Source organism: Mustela lutreola, chromosome 6 (genome assembly GCF_030435805.1).
Source record: "Mustela lutreola isolate mMusLut2 chromosome 6, mMusLut2.pri, whole genome shotgun sequence".
Classification (NCBI taxonomy): domain Eukaryota; kingdom Metazoa; phylum Chordata; class Mammalia; order Carnivora; family Mustelidae; genus Mustela; species Mustela lutreola.
This window is the reverse complement of record NC_081295.1, coordinates 114,080,505-114,097,283: the sequence shown is the minus strand read 5'-3', so window position 1 is coordinate 114,097,283 and position 16,779 is coordinate 114,080,505. Positions and strand designations below refer to the sequence as shown.

At 38.7% G+C, this 16,779-nt stretch overlaps 1 protein-coding gene and 1 pseudogene across 1 annotated transcript in view; one reads left to right on the top strand and one right to left on the bottom strand.

Annotated features, from left to right (window-relative positions):
• The window catches only part of LOC131834657 (uncharacterized), a 236,725-nt gene that overhangs the window by 46,808 nt on the left and 173,138 nt on the right, over positions 1 to 16,779 (bottom strand). The window lies entirely within an intron of this gene.
• LOC131834165 (archaemetzincin-2-like) lies at positions 8,279 to 9,324 on the top strand (annotated as a pseudogene).

The window sequence follows — 16,779 nt, the reverse complement described above, 5'->3', positions numbered from 1 at the left end:
AAATAGGGACAAAGGACAGATAGCATTTTGTAAACATAAAGTCTCACACATATATACCAGGTCTCAAATACACACACACACACACACACACACACCCCACACCCCCACTCCCCTTCACACACCATACTCCCACCCACACATATTATTACAAAAAAAAAAAAAAAAAACCCTTTTGGGTCTGCGTTATGAGAGAGGGAAGAAGAAACATGATTAGCTATAACTGCTATCATTTATATGCCAAAAGTTGTTTCATGTAATCCTTATGATAAATGTGCTGTTGTAGCAGTCTGGATCCAATCAGGAGACAGAAATGGCACAGTGGTTTAAATAGGGGGAAGCTGATAAAAGAATAACTGTAAGGTCAGAAGAAACCCTGTATAGTATCCCAAGGCTGAGCAAGAGTATCCAAGGAAGGACAAACTTAAAGGAAGGTCAGAACTTGGAGTAGGTGTGTTTTAGTCACAGGAAAGCAGAGAAATTTGCTGATTTGGCCAGGCTGGGGCAGGTCTGGAGCTGCTGGGCAGAGTGCAGGCAGAGAGAACACCTTCCAGAGTGCAGGCAGAGAGAAGGCTCTCAGCAACTGGCCAGGGGATGTAATGGGAGTCTAAGTGCTGGCCAAGGCAGAGGCCTTCTGAGCTTTAGAGATTTAGGAGACCTGCAGAAGGAACACTACCAGCTATGTGATGCTCTGCTTATGGTGGTCCCATGCAGGCTGCATAGAGCTCTGGGTTCCATGTGCAGAGGTCGGCAGAAAGGATATCATCACCCAGAGCTTCAGAATCGCAGAAAGATGGTATTCTGGGCCTGTGCCTGAGGCAGGCTCCACCAGATGTCCTCACATCCACGCTGCTGATCTCTCCAGCCCACACCAGAAATCCCCAGAAACCTCTTCCTCCTCAATGTCCTTCTAATATCTCTATCAAGCAAACTTAACATTGTACCCAATTTAATGCTTAAAGAAATCCCTTTATCACAGAGCATATATTAAAGGATTCATATGGAATTGAGAAACAGTAACTTGATAACTGACACACTTGCAGAATAATTATTATCTCTAATCACACATGGGAACACCAATGCTCAGAGAAGTGAATACAGCCACTAAATTGCAGAGCTAGAAATTATACCCAGAGCCATAAATGGTTGATAATTCCTGAAACTAGGTTCTAACCACACCCCAAGATGAAATTGTGATGAAAATTGCCCACTTAAACTATTTTGTACTTTATTGTACTTCATATGATCATATGGTAAAAACTTCTCTGATGAGACTTTATCTGCACCCATTTTGTTAAGAAAAAGAAATGACAAGATCACTCACCCCTATGTTTTCTACCCTTCCCTTACCCTCCAGCTGGGACAAATGTCTCCTTCCTTTCTTAAATATCCTCCTCTTCTTAGCAAAGACACCCTAGACTTCTTTACAGCAAACACCACACTCTACTGCAATTATCTGCTACCTGTGTGTCCCTTACCCTAAAGCTCCTACCTTCCCAATTGTGGAGACGGAGTTTTAATCATTCGTGTAGATCTGTGCCCTGGCTCATAAAAGATGTTTAATGTAAGAGAACTGAATCACATGAAAGAGAACATATCCATATCAAGGATTTACTCAAAAGGTCATCTCTAGTATATAACTTGGGTTCGAATACCGCTTATCTGGTGGTTAAAGGACACACACCAGTTAGTCCCATGGGATCCTTTATGGCATGGCATATAAGATCTACCATATGAAAAGAAGAAATGAATTTCCAAAGCCATGTCCTGGAGGAAGGCCCAACATATTTGAGAAGACTAGCCCAAATAAGAACAATAATCAAGGGCAAGGAGGAAAGTATCAAAAGAAATGAAACTGGGAACATGTAGTTGAAAGACTTGAAGATTGGAAACCGAGGAGAGATAATTCAGAAGAATTTTGTGAGCAGGTTAGACAGATTAGCCTAGTGTGACACACCTCTGATATCTTTCTTAATACCCTCTCAGTGCACGTTTATGGAGTTGCACTGAGCTGATTTAAAGGTCTGGAATGGCACATTCAGCAAATCCTCCAATATTATAACAATCTGCTTGGCTCACTGCCTCTGAAGAGTCTCACACTAGTGTCTACAGTCATTTACATGTTCAGATTTGAGCCTACTCAAAACTAAGCAGGTCAGGTCGACAGCCTTAGGCAAAGTTCTGGGTGAAATCCTCATCCTTATAGCAAGTAACTCTTTACCCAAGTAATTTCCTAAAATTACTAGGCATTTTTACTCTTTTATTTTAATTGAGATATAACTAACATATAAGTTTCAGGTGTCATATTAATTTTGGGTGTCCATCAATTTTATCTGATGTATGTATATTTTGCTAAATAATCACCACAATATTAGTTAATGTCCATCACCAAGCATAGTTAGCTTTTTTTCCCCTTGTGATGAGAACTTTTAAGATTTACTCTCTTAGCAACTTTTGAATATGTAGAACAGTGACTATAGAATGATAGTCACTATGCTACACAGTATATCCCCAAGACTTATGCATATCATAACTGGAATTCTGCACCTTTTGACCCCCTTCCCCCATTCACACCCCACTCCCCATCTCTGGCAACCAACAAGCTCTGTTTCTATGAATTTGGGTAGGGTTGTTTTTTTTTTTTAGATTCCACATATAAATTAAAGCATACAACTTTTGTCTTTCTCAGTCTGGTTTATTTCCCTTAGCACAATGCCCCTCTGCTACTGCCCCTCAGAACAAGGTGTTACTTAAACTATAGCCCCTGGAGGATTTTACTAGTTACCAAGCACATTTAGATATGGCCTTAAGAAAAACATATACTGGCAACAGGTCTTTGGGGAGAAGGACGATATACGATTGTGAAGCTGGGCAGCTGGGAACACCCGGCCCAGCCAGGGCGGAATGCCACCTACAGCCAGGAACGTCTGGTCAGCTCAGGGTGGAACAAAATATCGCCTGCTTCCCTTTTCCGTTATCGCTCCTTTCTCGTCCCAGAAGTACCCGTTGTTAGTTAGATGAGTCCTTTGAATGTGCTTGGTTAACTATAAACTTTATCCTCTTTCTTGTTTGTTCACGAGGCATGTGACTAATGTTTGACCTTCATCGGTTCTTCTGTTGGCTATTGTTTCTATCTAATAAAAGTGAGACTGTGGAGTTGCTCGGGGCAGCAGTCTTTTCGACTGCTGTCCCCTGCTCTCAGTCTCTTGCAGCTGACTCCTTTGTGCCTAATTCTTCTCCCGTTCGCCGACTGAAAGGGGCACCCCTCCAGGCCCACCCATGTTGTTGCATATTGTAAGATTTCATTATTTTTTAAGGCTGAATAATCTTCCAGTGTGTGTGTGTGTGTGTGTGTGTATCTTCTTCTTTATCCATTCATCCACTGATGGACACTTAGGTTACTTCCATGTCTTAGCATTGTAAATAATCCTGCAATGAACATGGGTACATACATCTTTTTTTTTTAATTTTTTATTTTTTATAAACATATATTTTTATCCCCAGGGGTACACAATGGAATACTATGCAGCCATCAAAAGAAATGAAATCTTGTCATTTGCGACAACATGGATGGAACTGCATACATCTTTTTGAGTTAGATTTTTTGTTTCCTTCAGCTAAATACCCAGAAATGAAATTACTAGATCATATGGATTTTAATTTTCTTGAAGAACTTCCATACTGTTTTCCATAGTGGCTGCACTAATTTACATTCCCACCAACAGTACATGAGGGTTCTCATTTCTCCACATCTTCAACATCACTTATTTCTTGTCTTTTTTATAATAAGCATTCAGATAGGTGTAAGGTTTTGATTCATTCATTATGGTATTGACTTGCACTTCCCTGATGCTGAGCCCTTTTCATATATCCATTGGCCAATTGTATATCTCTTCTAGAAAAATGTCTATTGAGATCCCTGGCCACTGTTTCATTAGATTTTTTTTCTACTGAATTGTATGAGTTCCTTATATATTTTGGGTATTAACTCCCTGATTTTTATCTAGGTTCCCTCCTCTCATTCCCCCAGTTTCTTGAAGAAAAGGGCCTTGCCTGTACCCCCCTACTCCATTTTCCTCAGAGACTAAAGTTCTAATTCCCATGTGTCTATCCAAATGACTTATATCCAGACCTTCCGAAGATCACATTCTTCTAGGATCTGGAATGTTCCTTCATTTACCAAATCTTTTTTTACTCGCAAAACACCAATTACATTCTGTTGGATTCCTAGTTGTCAAATTCCCACTAGCCAGGATCTTTTCTACTGGCTCTCCTGGGACCTTCCCTTGACTATATGCTGGGCTTTATTTAAGAATATGTTTGTGTTCAGTTTTCTAGATAACAGATATCTTTTATTCAATCAGTGCATTGACAGTTGAGCTCCTGTTAAACTATATTGGCTACATCAACAGTAGGACAAATTGGTTATAGATGTTCAACATCATGACCCAAAAATACCACTAGAATCATAGATATATGAGAAATACTAAATTAGACTGAATTTTCCTCTTTTCTTAAAATATTTATTTATTTATTTGAGAGAAAGCGAGAGAGAAAGAGCATGTGCATAGGGTTGGAAGGAACAGAGGAAGAGAAAGAATCTCAACCACTGAGCACAGAGCCCAACACAAGGCTCAATCTCATGATCCTGAGATGATGACCTGAACTGAAATCAAGAGTTGGATGCTTAACTGACTGAGCCACACAGATGTCCCTGAATTTTCTTTATTTATCAAGTAAATAAATAAAATATTAGAAAGACTTTCAACACAAGGCATAGAACAAGATATATCAAATTAATGTTAATTTAACCAAGAATCCAGCTAATCATAAGATCTATTATACCCAAACATTTTAGTGTCATTTATCAGTTAGAACACCATTCAAAACAAAATGTGTACATGTTTGCATGATATAAACATACATATCACCACTGTTGTGGTCCCGATGTAGTTAATAGTTTTTGGTTTGGTTTTTTGTTTCTTTTAGCCCATTTCTCCTTACAAAGATTTGATTGGTAATACAACAGAATTTTGGAATATCAATTTTTGCAATGCAGAGACATAACGAGGACCTAGAAGAGAGCCATGCTCTGCTCAAAGGGCTTACAAAACATCTAAATGATTCCAGATTCACTTTTGAGCATAATGAAATCTCATAATTTACTGTAAGCTCCATAAGTTTTCAGAGTTTCATATTATTTTTTGGCAAATCTAAAATCTGAATAACTGGATTTCTGCTTCCAAAGAAGCCAGGTAAACAGGATGGTTTACAACCAAGAGAGTAAAACAGATTTACTCTCCATCCTTAGACAACTAAAAGACCAGTCTAAATATATGGGACAGCTTTTAGACCTTGAACAACAGATAGCACAAAAAAGTGACCTCTGAGAGATGGGAAAGGAACAAGATGAGCCACAGGATTTCCCCAGCTTACTGACATCAGAGTGTGTCTAGACCACAGTGCAGGAAGTCTGAGGTCCTTCCTGAGCTATGAGACAGAGGTAAGAAATTGAGAAGACACAGTGGATAGAATTTGCAGGGAAAAATACTGGATAGGAAAAAGTTGCACAAAAAGAGAAGACCTGCAGAGAGGGAAAGGGGGAAAGAACGAGGGAGAGAGAGAGGAGAGAGGAGAGAAAGAGGTATCTGGAGATTCACTGAGGGTTTCCCTTGACTTTTTGGCTGGGTGCTGATGGACACCCATGTGTGAAGAGACCACCTGAATCAGAAAGAGAGCCACCAGAAAGAAGCAGGGATAACAATCTCCAGAGTTCACACAGAGATGAAAATAGTTCATTATCTCAACAGCTATAATAGAAAACAAACACACAAACAAACAAAAAAATGACCCATAATGTAAAGGCATTACATAAAGTATTTAGAAAAGTTTCCTCAGTAGTGCGGAATATTCAGCCCTACATTTAAAGTCAACTCTGATCTCACTTAACTAAGCTTAAAGGGAACATCTTAAAAGAAAACTTTTTTAAAGTAATTTAACTGCAACCCAAAGTAAAGGTCAAGAATGTTTAAGAGGAGACAAAATATCGGCACTCAATAACATAAAATTCATGTCTGTCATCCAATTAAAAAAAAAGATACACAAAGTGAGGAAATACAACTCATTCTGAAAGAAAAAAAATCAATCAATAGAAACAGCCTCGAAAATGTCATAAATGATAGGATTCATAGAAAAAGAACATTAAAGCAGTTATTATAACTATATTCCATATGGTCAAAATCTGAATATCTTAATTACTCTTGGCAATAATACTGTTCATAGAGTTTTAAGGTTTAGCTATATGTAAACACCAAAAGCATGCCTACTTTTTTGTTCTTATTACAGAAAATTTCAGAGACTGTAGCACCTAAACAGAAGGAGTCATTTTCCTTTTTGAACAAGAATTTGTTTTTCTGAACTGTGTTGACTAGAAAGTTAGTAAACTATGTTTGTTGCGGTCAAAAGAAAAATTTTATTGTTGCTTGGACTAATTTATCTACTTATTTTATTGATTTATGGAGCTACCAATGTCAAAGCATACTTGAATCTTTGAGAAAAATGAAAAACATGAACCATCCAAAAAGACCATCAGTGTAGTGAGATTTCATTAAAAACTAAGGTGTAAGTGGAATAAGGAAACAAAAAGTCAGATGTCAGATCATATTGTCATAATTAGCAGACAAGAAACATGTTCAAGGTTATGGTATGTGTTCATAAAAATGATGGCATATCTTGAATTATAGCCAGTTCACATAAGTCTTAAGGTAAGCTGATGCATGTTTCAGGAACAAATTACATCCACTCCAGATATCAGCGGTATTATTCACTTGCTTTCTTGATTTACAAAAAAATCTCTTCTCAGCTGGCCAAATTACCCAAACCTCTTAAAGTGCCCACAAATGGGGCCTACTCTAGTTCCTACAGCTATATCAGAAAGAACTCAAGGGAAAAATGAGTAGTGTTGGGCTGAGGGCGGTCTTTGCTGTTCAACTTTTTACATATCCAAAACATGTATCAGTAGAACAGCCAAAAACACAGGGACAGATAAGAAATGGTGATACTTTCTATTGTTGACTTGTCCTCACATTCATCCTCTTCTTCCCACTGATTTCATGAGCTCATCCCAAATCACTCAGAGAACTATAATGAGCTCTGTCACCTTAAAGCAAATCAGAGTTTGTATTTCTTATAATTAAGACCCTGAAATATGTGTCCTGATTCTCTTGTGGAAGTAGTTTAGTCTTAGTAGCCAATCTTTCTCTGTACCGGTCCTTCTCCATTATTCAGTGGTTGTGTGACCTTAGGAACTATGCCTCAGCTTCCTCACCTGTACAATGGAGATGAAAATAGCAGTACCTACTTCACAGGTTTTTGATTAAGAATGAAATGAGATAATTTATGCGGGACACTTAGCTTTGTAAAGACTTTATAAATAATAGCTGTTTTTACCCATTCAAATATATTTACCTGTATTTTATAACAGGAACACTCTCTCTACCAAAAGGACTGCTTCTTATTATAGGCCGCCCTTTAACAACAACAACATACACAAACCCCTCATTCCCATCTCTGCTTTTTCTCATACTTTTCCTTTTCTAAAATGTCTCCTGTGTCACCAGCTGGTTAATCTACCCATTCCTTAAGAGTCATCACAAGTCCCACCCAAATTATTAAATCTTAACAGCTCTAAATCCTCGTTATAGATCTTTTTCAAAATGCATGATTTTACTTTCTAGTAAGACATCTTTTACACATTGATTTTTAACAAAAAAAAAAAACATACTTGATATTTTTCCATGCACTGTATCTTGTCTCCCCAATGATTTTTTTTATAGATAATTATTTGTCCTATAGAGTAGATACTGTACTGCCAGATTCAGGGAACCGTTGCTGACTTATTGATTAAAGTGCTACAAAATTCAAATGATATAAAGTATTCAGTGATTTCTTATGGCAAGAGATTGACTTGAAAATGTTGATGAGATCAAGGAATTGATTTGTCCTAACTGACATACTAAGAAAGAAAGAATTAAGAAATGAAAATATAAGGCACACAAGGGCCAATGCAAGAGGGGGTTGGCATGGAGGCCTGGCAAGGGTGAAGGAACTCCTCAAAGCATTTTGTCAACCAGGCCCAGGCATGTCCATGCTTGTATGGGAAAAACTCCAATGCGCGCCTTCCTCCCTAAAGCCTTGTGGTAGAACAGCTGTTTGACACATTCAGAAGGAAGGATGACAGCTCTACATAGAAACACGATGTGAATGGAGGAGACCTGTCATTATGCAAATAGTAAGGCACTCTGAGCAGACACTAAAAACAGCTCTCATCTCAAAAAACCCAACACTTGTGTCACAGCCTAAGTTAGATGCTGGCAAGCGGCAATTGCTGAATGAAGCCTTCAAGCCAGACAATGACCTCTTTGGACCCATTAACTTGCATTCACAGTCAGATTGGTTCATCTCTCATCCTGAGGCTCCCCAAGACTTTGAACAATTTTCAGTGATCCTTATGGAAAGGCACCCCCTCCAGAGAAATGCAGTATTTATATACAGTGCATTGGATTTCTAGGAAACACGAGAATTATCAGTGAGGAATATACTAAATGGCTCAAGGGTGACTGTGAAGTATCCTTCTACGGCTTGAAAGTAGAACTCCTAGAATTCATTCCTGTCTCTATCAGGAGGTGTTCCCTTAGAGTCAATGATAACACATAAAACCTTCATATTCAAGCAGGGCACATCCCCAAGTACTTAAAAAAGAAGAAACCTGGAGATGCTTTCTTTATTGTGGCAATAACAATGAATGACCTTACCCAAGAGACTCCTGGAATTTTGTCTTTGGACAGGCGTCTTTGGCAGGTGGTATGGGGATATTCAGCTTTGCCGGGTATGGCAGTGACTGCTTATAGCTCATGCTAGGAAGACAAAGTAAACAAGCTGTAGAAAGTATCTGCAAGTGACTATTCAGTTTTTGGTAACTATTATATTCCCGACGTGATGAGTGTTCTGCTGTTTCACTCCTCTAAGACTTTAACCCGTGAGACTGGCACATATTTGAACTTCAACCCTGCCAGTAGCTTGCATGCCTAATGCAAGACTCCAGCCACTTGGAAGAAGCTGACTGGCACCCCCTCAACCTGTGTCTTATCTGTTTAAACAAGCTGCAGTGTACACAGTGCTGGTGAGGCAGACTGATGATCTGTGTACACCCCTGAAGTCAGTACAAACTACAGTCATGAGGATAATGTGAATTTACCAAAACCTGTGGAAACCTTTAGGGAATGGGAAGAGTGGATAATAAAATGCCTTGCTGTTACCCCAAAATAAGGGCCTTCATATAAGAGTACTTAAAAATAAATAATTGCATATTAAAAAAATGAAAACATAGTACATTCAGGTTTTCTCTTCTTCTTCGGAAGTTAGCAAATGAAGTACAGTAACTTCTCACTGCATTTTGGGTTTTATCATTCAGCTTTCATCTAATATTCTCCACTTACCCACAGATGCATGTTTAAGCAGTTCCCTCATTGCCTGGCTCTAGCAGTACATGAGAAACTATAATTAGGAAGCAGTCAACTACCAAAAAATTCCTCTGAATTGAAAGATGAGACGAAGAAAAAGTTTTCCTTTGAAATCTAACAAAAAGTCAACAGATGATGAATGATGTCAACAGGTACCAGTAACTTAAAATGGGAGAGGTTTTGTTAATACTTTTTTTGTAAAGAAACAAAAGAAACCCCTCCTCCCCACATCCATTCAAGAAGACCACAGTGTTTCTTTAATACAACACAACATACATAATTTGAAGCTGGTGTTAGAGAAACATGTTGCCAAGTCAATGATATTGTAATGTAACAGTCAGAGATAAGGTCATGTTAAAATAAGTCCATTGTTTGCACAATTCTAAAACTATGAAGTTATGAAGCAATAAATTATCAAATTTATTCAGTTGTCTCCAGAAAAAGCTGCTTCTTCTCACACTCATGGAACAATATATGTCATTGAGATAGAAATGTTTACAGATTGAAGAAAGAGTGGGTACCTCCACTAATCTAGGCTGTTGGAAATGTCCCCCAAGAATGTCTACGATCTCTGTTCCGTTATGATGCTGACCAGTCAGTATTCTGATCTCTAATCTGATTTCTTAAGGGGATTTGCCCAACACAGCAGGGACTGTAAACACTGTGACCATGTGGTAGGTTGGCCAGATCTTACCATATGTAAGATTCAGTTCTGTGTGTGTTTATAGTATGTTATCTGGCTGAAAATCAGCTTCTTATGAATCTAGTTATTATGTAGCAACCCTGAGACTCAGTTCACCTGTCAAAGATGTAATATAATTGTACCTTGAACTTCAGAGCTTGAGCACAGTTCCAGAATCTAGAATGACCCAACAGGATATGGTCAACCTGCAGAACCCAGCCTCCACCCTGGCAACCACTGTCTCTTTCTTGCTTATTAGCTCTTTAAAGACAGCACTGCCCTATCTAAAGAGACCACTGTTAAAAGCTGTTAGCAAAATAGGGTAATGTTCCCAAAACTGCAGAGCTGCAGCTTTCTTACTAAGCTCCAGCAGTGCTGAACATATGACTGACTTTGTACCCTGAACCACAGTGCTGTTTCTCTCCCTCTGCCAGGAAGACCCTTTCCCTCCTAAATGGCTTGATTGATTTACTCTCACCAACTCCAGAAGGCTTTCTTTGACCTACTTTCTGAACCCATGCCTCTATATACACACACAACCTGTGTTAGGAAATTTAATCTGGCACTTCTTAGAAATATTCTTGTTTCTGTATCTGTACACTGTTTTAAAATGATCCACATATTGGCCTGCTAACTACAATATTCCTTAAGTGGAACTCGGGCTTTTTTCATCTTTAAATTCCTAGCACCTTGCATTGTGCCTAATATCCAGGAAGCCCTCAATACATTTTTTTTTTTAAGATTTTATTTATTCATTTGACAGAGAGAGATCACAGGTAGGTAGAGAGGCTGGCAGAGAGAGAGAGAGAGAGAGAGAGAGAGAAGCAGGCTCCCCGCTGAGCAGAGAGCTCGATGCGGGACTCGATCCTAGGACCCTGAGATCATGACCTGAGCCGAAGGCAGCGGCTTAACCCACTGTGCCACCCAGGCGCCCCGCCCTCAATTCATTTTTGATGAAAAAATGCTTTGTTAGTTTATTGTAGTAGGAGACAAGAAACTTTCCTATGCAAGTGCTTCTACAGATATTTGAATTACATTTCCCAGTAGAGTTCAACCTCCATAACATTTGCATAAAATGACAGTTCCGCACATGGAGTGAACTTCCCAGTAAATATATTTTAAAATGCATATTTTATATGATATTTATATAGTACTTTCTGGATACCAGGAACTATTCTAAGTGCTTTATAAATATTAACTTGAATTATCATCATATTAAACCTATAAAAGAGGTGCTACCACTACTCTCATTTACTGATGGGGAAATAGAGATAGAGAAAAGTTATGTAACTTGGCCAAGGTTGCTCAGCCAGTAAAGGGAAAAACCAGGATTTGACTCCAGTCTACATGGCCTAGAGCCCAAAGCCTTCTCTGCAGGTGTAATAGATTTGCCAGTAAGTCTTCATCCACAAAATGAGTGGATGAAGGATCCTTGATGTGTAAGTCATTTCCTCCCTTTTCTTTTTGTCTAGCCTTCTTAAATAGATGTCTTCTAAACCTCACACTTTAGACAAGTATTTTATTGAATTACTTTCCTCTAAGGAGCCTAGTCTATTTTACAAAAAGGGAAAAATGAAAAACAAAAACAGGAGCTCAGTAATCCTCACAAAATCCATTGAGGAATGTACATTTAAGAAAAGGAAATATTTTTAAATGGATATTTAGCTAGATTCTTACCCTCTTAGGGTAAGGCTGAATAATGATTTCATTCTATCCTGAGATTGAAAAAAATAAAAATGCTCTTGTAAGTCTTGGAAAGGAAACAAAAGGATATAAGGGATCTCTATGAAAATCTTCTATTTCCATTTTTTTGAAGTTCAAATCCTACGATGATTAACTGCAGCTGACCTTGACTCTCTCACTGCTTAGGGAGGGATATGCTATCACAGAAATCAGAAATCAAATGAATTAGGCTCTCTTTTCAGCTCAACACTTTAAATTGCAGCTGGAAGGAACCATCTTTAGGCTAGTCATCCCCAAAAACCTTTGCACAGAGGTATCCTTGCCAGAAGAAGAATGGAGCTTCTTAGCCAGCTCTGCAATCGAGTTACAAAGGAGAAAAGCAGAGAAAAGAAAGGACTGCCAGGACTAATTGAAAACTGTGTGATAAAATGATGGTTATCAATTAAATTGTTGTATTCTTAAAAGGATCACTAGGGGTTAAAGAAAAGATGTTTTGTCACTGTTTAGAAAATTGATCAAGAAAACTCCTCAAGAGATTAACTTAGAAAATTGTGTCTTTAGCAAGCAAATGTGTGAGTACCAAACTATATGACCAAATAGCCTTTTTTTTTTTTTTTTTTTTTTGGTCTCTTGGAAGCTAAGAAAACTTTTATTACAAAAGAACATTGAAAGGAACTTACGCTTTAATTTTAAAAAAAGCAAAATATCGGGGCACCTGGGTGGCTCAGTGGGTTGGGCCTCTGCCTTCGGCTCAGGTCATGATCTCAGGGTCCTGGGATCAAGCCCCACATCGGGCTCCTTGTTAGGCAGGGAGCCTGCTTCTCCCTCTGCCTCTGCCTGCCTCTCTGCCTGCCTGTGTCCTCTCTCTCTCTCTCTCTCTCTCTGACAAACAAATAAATTTTTAAAAAAAAGCAAAATATAAAAAATGTTTTTCAAAAGACTAGACCTTAAGCAACAAAATGCAGTGACCATTGAGAGATAGAAGATAAATGGAGTGAACCTTATAATTACCCTAGTTTACTGCCTTGAAAAAGATTCCAGGACATGAGGTAGAGAGGGGGAATCCAAAGGAGACAGCCAACTTTCTAAGCTGGGGAAACCAAGGTGGTTTTACTTATGAGGAGAGAGTTTTAGAGAGCAGAGAGATAAACAAAGAGAGAATTTCAGATATTTGCAAAAGATGCCCTAGGATATTTAGTTGAGTGCTACTTAGTGCATGAGCATAAGGAAATTACTCTAGGCTAGAGAAAGAATTACCTGAAAGGATTAAAGGGAACAATACATGTGGCTCACATCAGATCAAAAAGTCTTTTCTTATAGCAACCAGATGGGAAATTCTCATAATTCACAGGGTACTGAAACAGTCTTACTTTAGTAGTGGTAAATAACTAGTAACTAGTAAATAACTAGTCTTAGAATAAAATGGTCTTGTTCTGCATAATAAATCTAAAAAGGAAGGCCTGAGAGGATCAAATGGCTCATAAGTAACTTAACTATATCACAGAATAAACCTAAATAATATTTATAAGAATATAAAAATATCTAGCCACCAAAAAGATAAAATTCAAAGCTTGAGAACCAATAAAAAATTATTAGTCATGGAAAGAAGCAAGGAGAGAAGAATCTATGATGAGGAAAAATAATCAATCAAAACTGATCCAGAACTGATATAGATGTTAAAACTGTCAGACAAGAACATTAAAAGTCATTATAACTGCATTCCATAGATTAAAAAGTTAAGAAGAAACATAGATGATATTTTTTTAAAAGACCCAAATCAAACTTCTGGAGAAGAAAACTATAATATGTGAGATGACTAACACACTGAATAGGATTAATGACAGATTAAACATTGCAGAAGAAAAGATTAGTGAACTTGACGATACACCAATAAAAACTAACAAAAATGAAACACAGAACAAATAATTTTTTTAAATGTTCAGAGTATCAGTGAGTATGGGATAATTTCAATTAAAATCCCTGAATGGAAGGAAAGAAGAGGGAAAAGAAAAAGTATTTGAAAAAAATAATGTCTAAAATATTTCCAAATTTGTTAAAAACTATAAATCCACATATCGAAGAAGCTCGATCAACTTTAAGCACAAGAAATATGAAAAAAGCTATACCAAGGCTCACATCATAATCAAATTGCTCAAAGTCAGTAATAAAAGGAAAATCTTAAAAGTAATCAAATAGACACATTACCAAAAGAGTAACAAATGCAAAGATAACATCAACTTCTTATCAGAAACAATTAAAGTACAGCAACATCTTTGAAATGCTAAAATACGGGGAGGAGTCAAGATGGCGGAGAAGTAGCAAGCTGAGACTGCTTCAGCTAGCCGGAGATCAGCTAGATAGCTTATCTAAAGATTGCAAACACCTGAAAATCCATCGGCAGATCGAAGAGAAGAACAGCAATTCTGGAAACAGAAAAACAACCACTTTCTGAAAGGTAGGACCGGCGGAGAAGTGAATCCAAAGCGACGGGAAGATAGACCCCAGGAGGAGGGGCCGGCTCCCGGCAAGCAGCGGAGCAACCGTGCACAAAATCAGGACTTTTAAAAGTCTGTTCCGCTGAGGGACATCACTCCAGAGGCTAAACCGGGGCGAAGCCCACGCGGGGTCAGCGTGGCCTCAGGTCCCGCAGGGTCACAGAAGGATCGGGGGTGTCTGAGTGTCGCAGAGCTTGCGGGTATTGGAACGGGAAAGCCGGCTACAGAGACAGAGCCGACAGTAAGCTCACAGCTCCGTGTTACCTTGAACCGGTCGCAGGCTCGGTGAGCTCGGAGCGCGGCCGGAGGTCAGGCAGACGGGAGTAACTGGGCGCGGTTCTCTGAGCGCGCACTGAGGAGTGCGGCCCTGGGCTCTCGGCTCCTCCGGGCTGGAGACCAGGAGGCCGCCATTTGTATTCCCGTCCTCTAGAACTCTACGGAAAGCGCTCAGGGAACAAAAGCTCCTGAAAGCAAACTGGAGCGGATTACTCACCCCGGCCCCGTGTAAGGCCGGTGTAATTCCGCCTGGGGCAAAGACACTTGAGAATCACTACAACAGGCCCCTCCCCCAGAAGATCAACAAGAAATCCAGCCGAGACCAAGTTCACCTACCAAGGAGTGCGGTTTCAATACCAAGGAGAGCAGCAGAATTCCAGAGGAGGAGAAAGCCAAGCACGGAACTCATGGCTTTTTTCCTGTGATTTTTTTTAGTCTTGCAGTTAATTTAATTTTTTCTTTTTCATTTTTTTTTTTCTCGCCTTCGGGTAAAATTTTTTTTTAACTGTTACCTTTTTCTTTTTTAACGATTTTATACTAGTTTATCTAATATATATATTTTTTCTTTTTTACATTTTTCTTAGGTGTATTCTTTTTTTAAAAATTCTTTTCTTTTCTTTTCTTTTTTTTTTTCTTTTCTTTTTGTTTTTTTTTTTTTCTTTCTTCCTTTTTGAACCTCTTTTTATCCCCTTTCTCCCCACTCACGATTTTGGATCTCTTCTAATTTGGTTAAAGCATATTTTCCTGGGGTTGTTGCCACCCTTTTAGTATTTTACTTGCCCCTTCATTTACTCTTATCTGGACAAAATGACAAGACGTAAAAATTCAACACAAAAAAAAGAACAAGAGGCAGTACCGAAGGCTAGGGACCTAATCAATACAGACATCGGTAATATGTCAGATCTAGAGTTCAGAATGACAATTCTCAAGGTTCTAGCCGGGCTCGAAAAAGGCATGGAAGATATTAGAGAAACCCTCTCGAGAGATATAAAAGCCCTTTCTGGAGAAATAAAAGAACTAAAATCTAACCAAAGTGAAATCAAAAGAGCTATTAATGAGGTGCAATCAAAAATGGAGGCTCTCACTGCTAGGATAAATGAGGCAGAAGAAAGAATTAGTGATATAGAAGACCAAATGACAGAGAATAAAGAAGCTGAGCAAAAGAGGGACAAACAGCTACTGGACCACGAGGGGAGAATTCGAGAGATAAGTGACACCATAAGACGAAACAACATTAGAATAATTGGGATTCCAGAAGAAGAAGAAAGTGAGAGGGGAGCAGAAGGTATACTGGAGAGAATTATTGGGGAGAATTTCCCCAATATGGCAAAGGGAACGAGCATCAAAATTCAGGAGGTTCAGAGAACGCCCCTCAAAATCAATAAGAATAGGCCCACACCCCGTCACCTAATAGTAAAATTTACAAGTCTCAATGACAAAGAGAAAATCCTGAAAGCAGCCCGGGAAAAGAAGTCTGTAACATACAATGGTAAAAATATTAGATTGGCAGCTGACTTATCCACAGAGACCTGGCAGGCCAGAAAGAGCTGGCATGATATTTTCAGAGCACTAAACGAGAAAAACATGCAGCCAAGAATACTATATCCAGCTAGGCTATCATTGAAAATAGAAGGAGAGATTAAAAGCTTCCAGGACAAACAACAACTGAAAGAATTTGCAAATACCAAACCAGCTCTACAGGAAATATTGAAAGGGGTCCTCTAAGCAAAGAGAGAGCCTACAAGTGGTAGATCAGAAAGGAACAGAGACCATATACAATAACAGTCACCTTACAGGCAATACAATGGCACTAAATTCATATCTCTCAATAGTTACCCTGAATGTGAATGGGCTAAATGCCCCTGTCAAAAGACACAGGGTATCAGAATGGATAAAAAAACAAAACCCATCTATATGTTGCCTCCAAGAAACTCATTTTAAGCCCGAAGACACCTCCAGATTTAAAGTGAGGGAGTGGAAAAGAATTTATCATGTTAATGGACATCAGAAGAAAGCAGGAGTGGCAATCCTTATATCAGATCAATTAGATTTTAAGCCAAAGACTATAATAAGAGATGAGGAAGGACACTAGATCATACTCAAAGGGTCTGTCCAACAAGAAGAT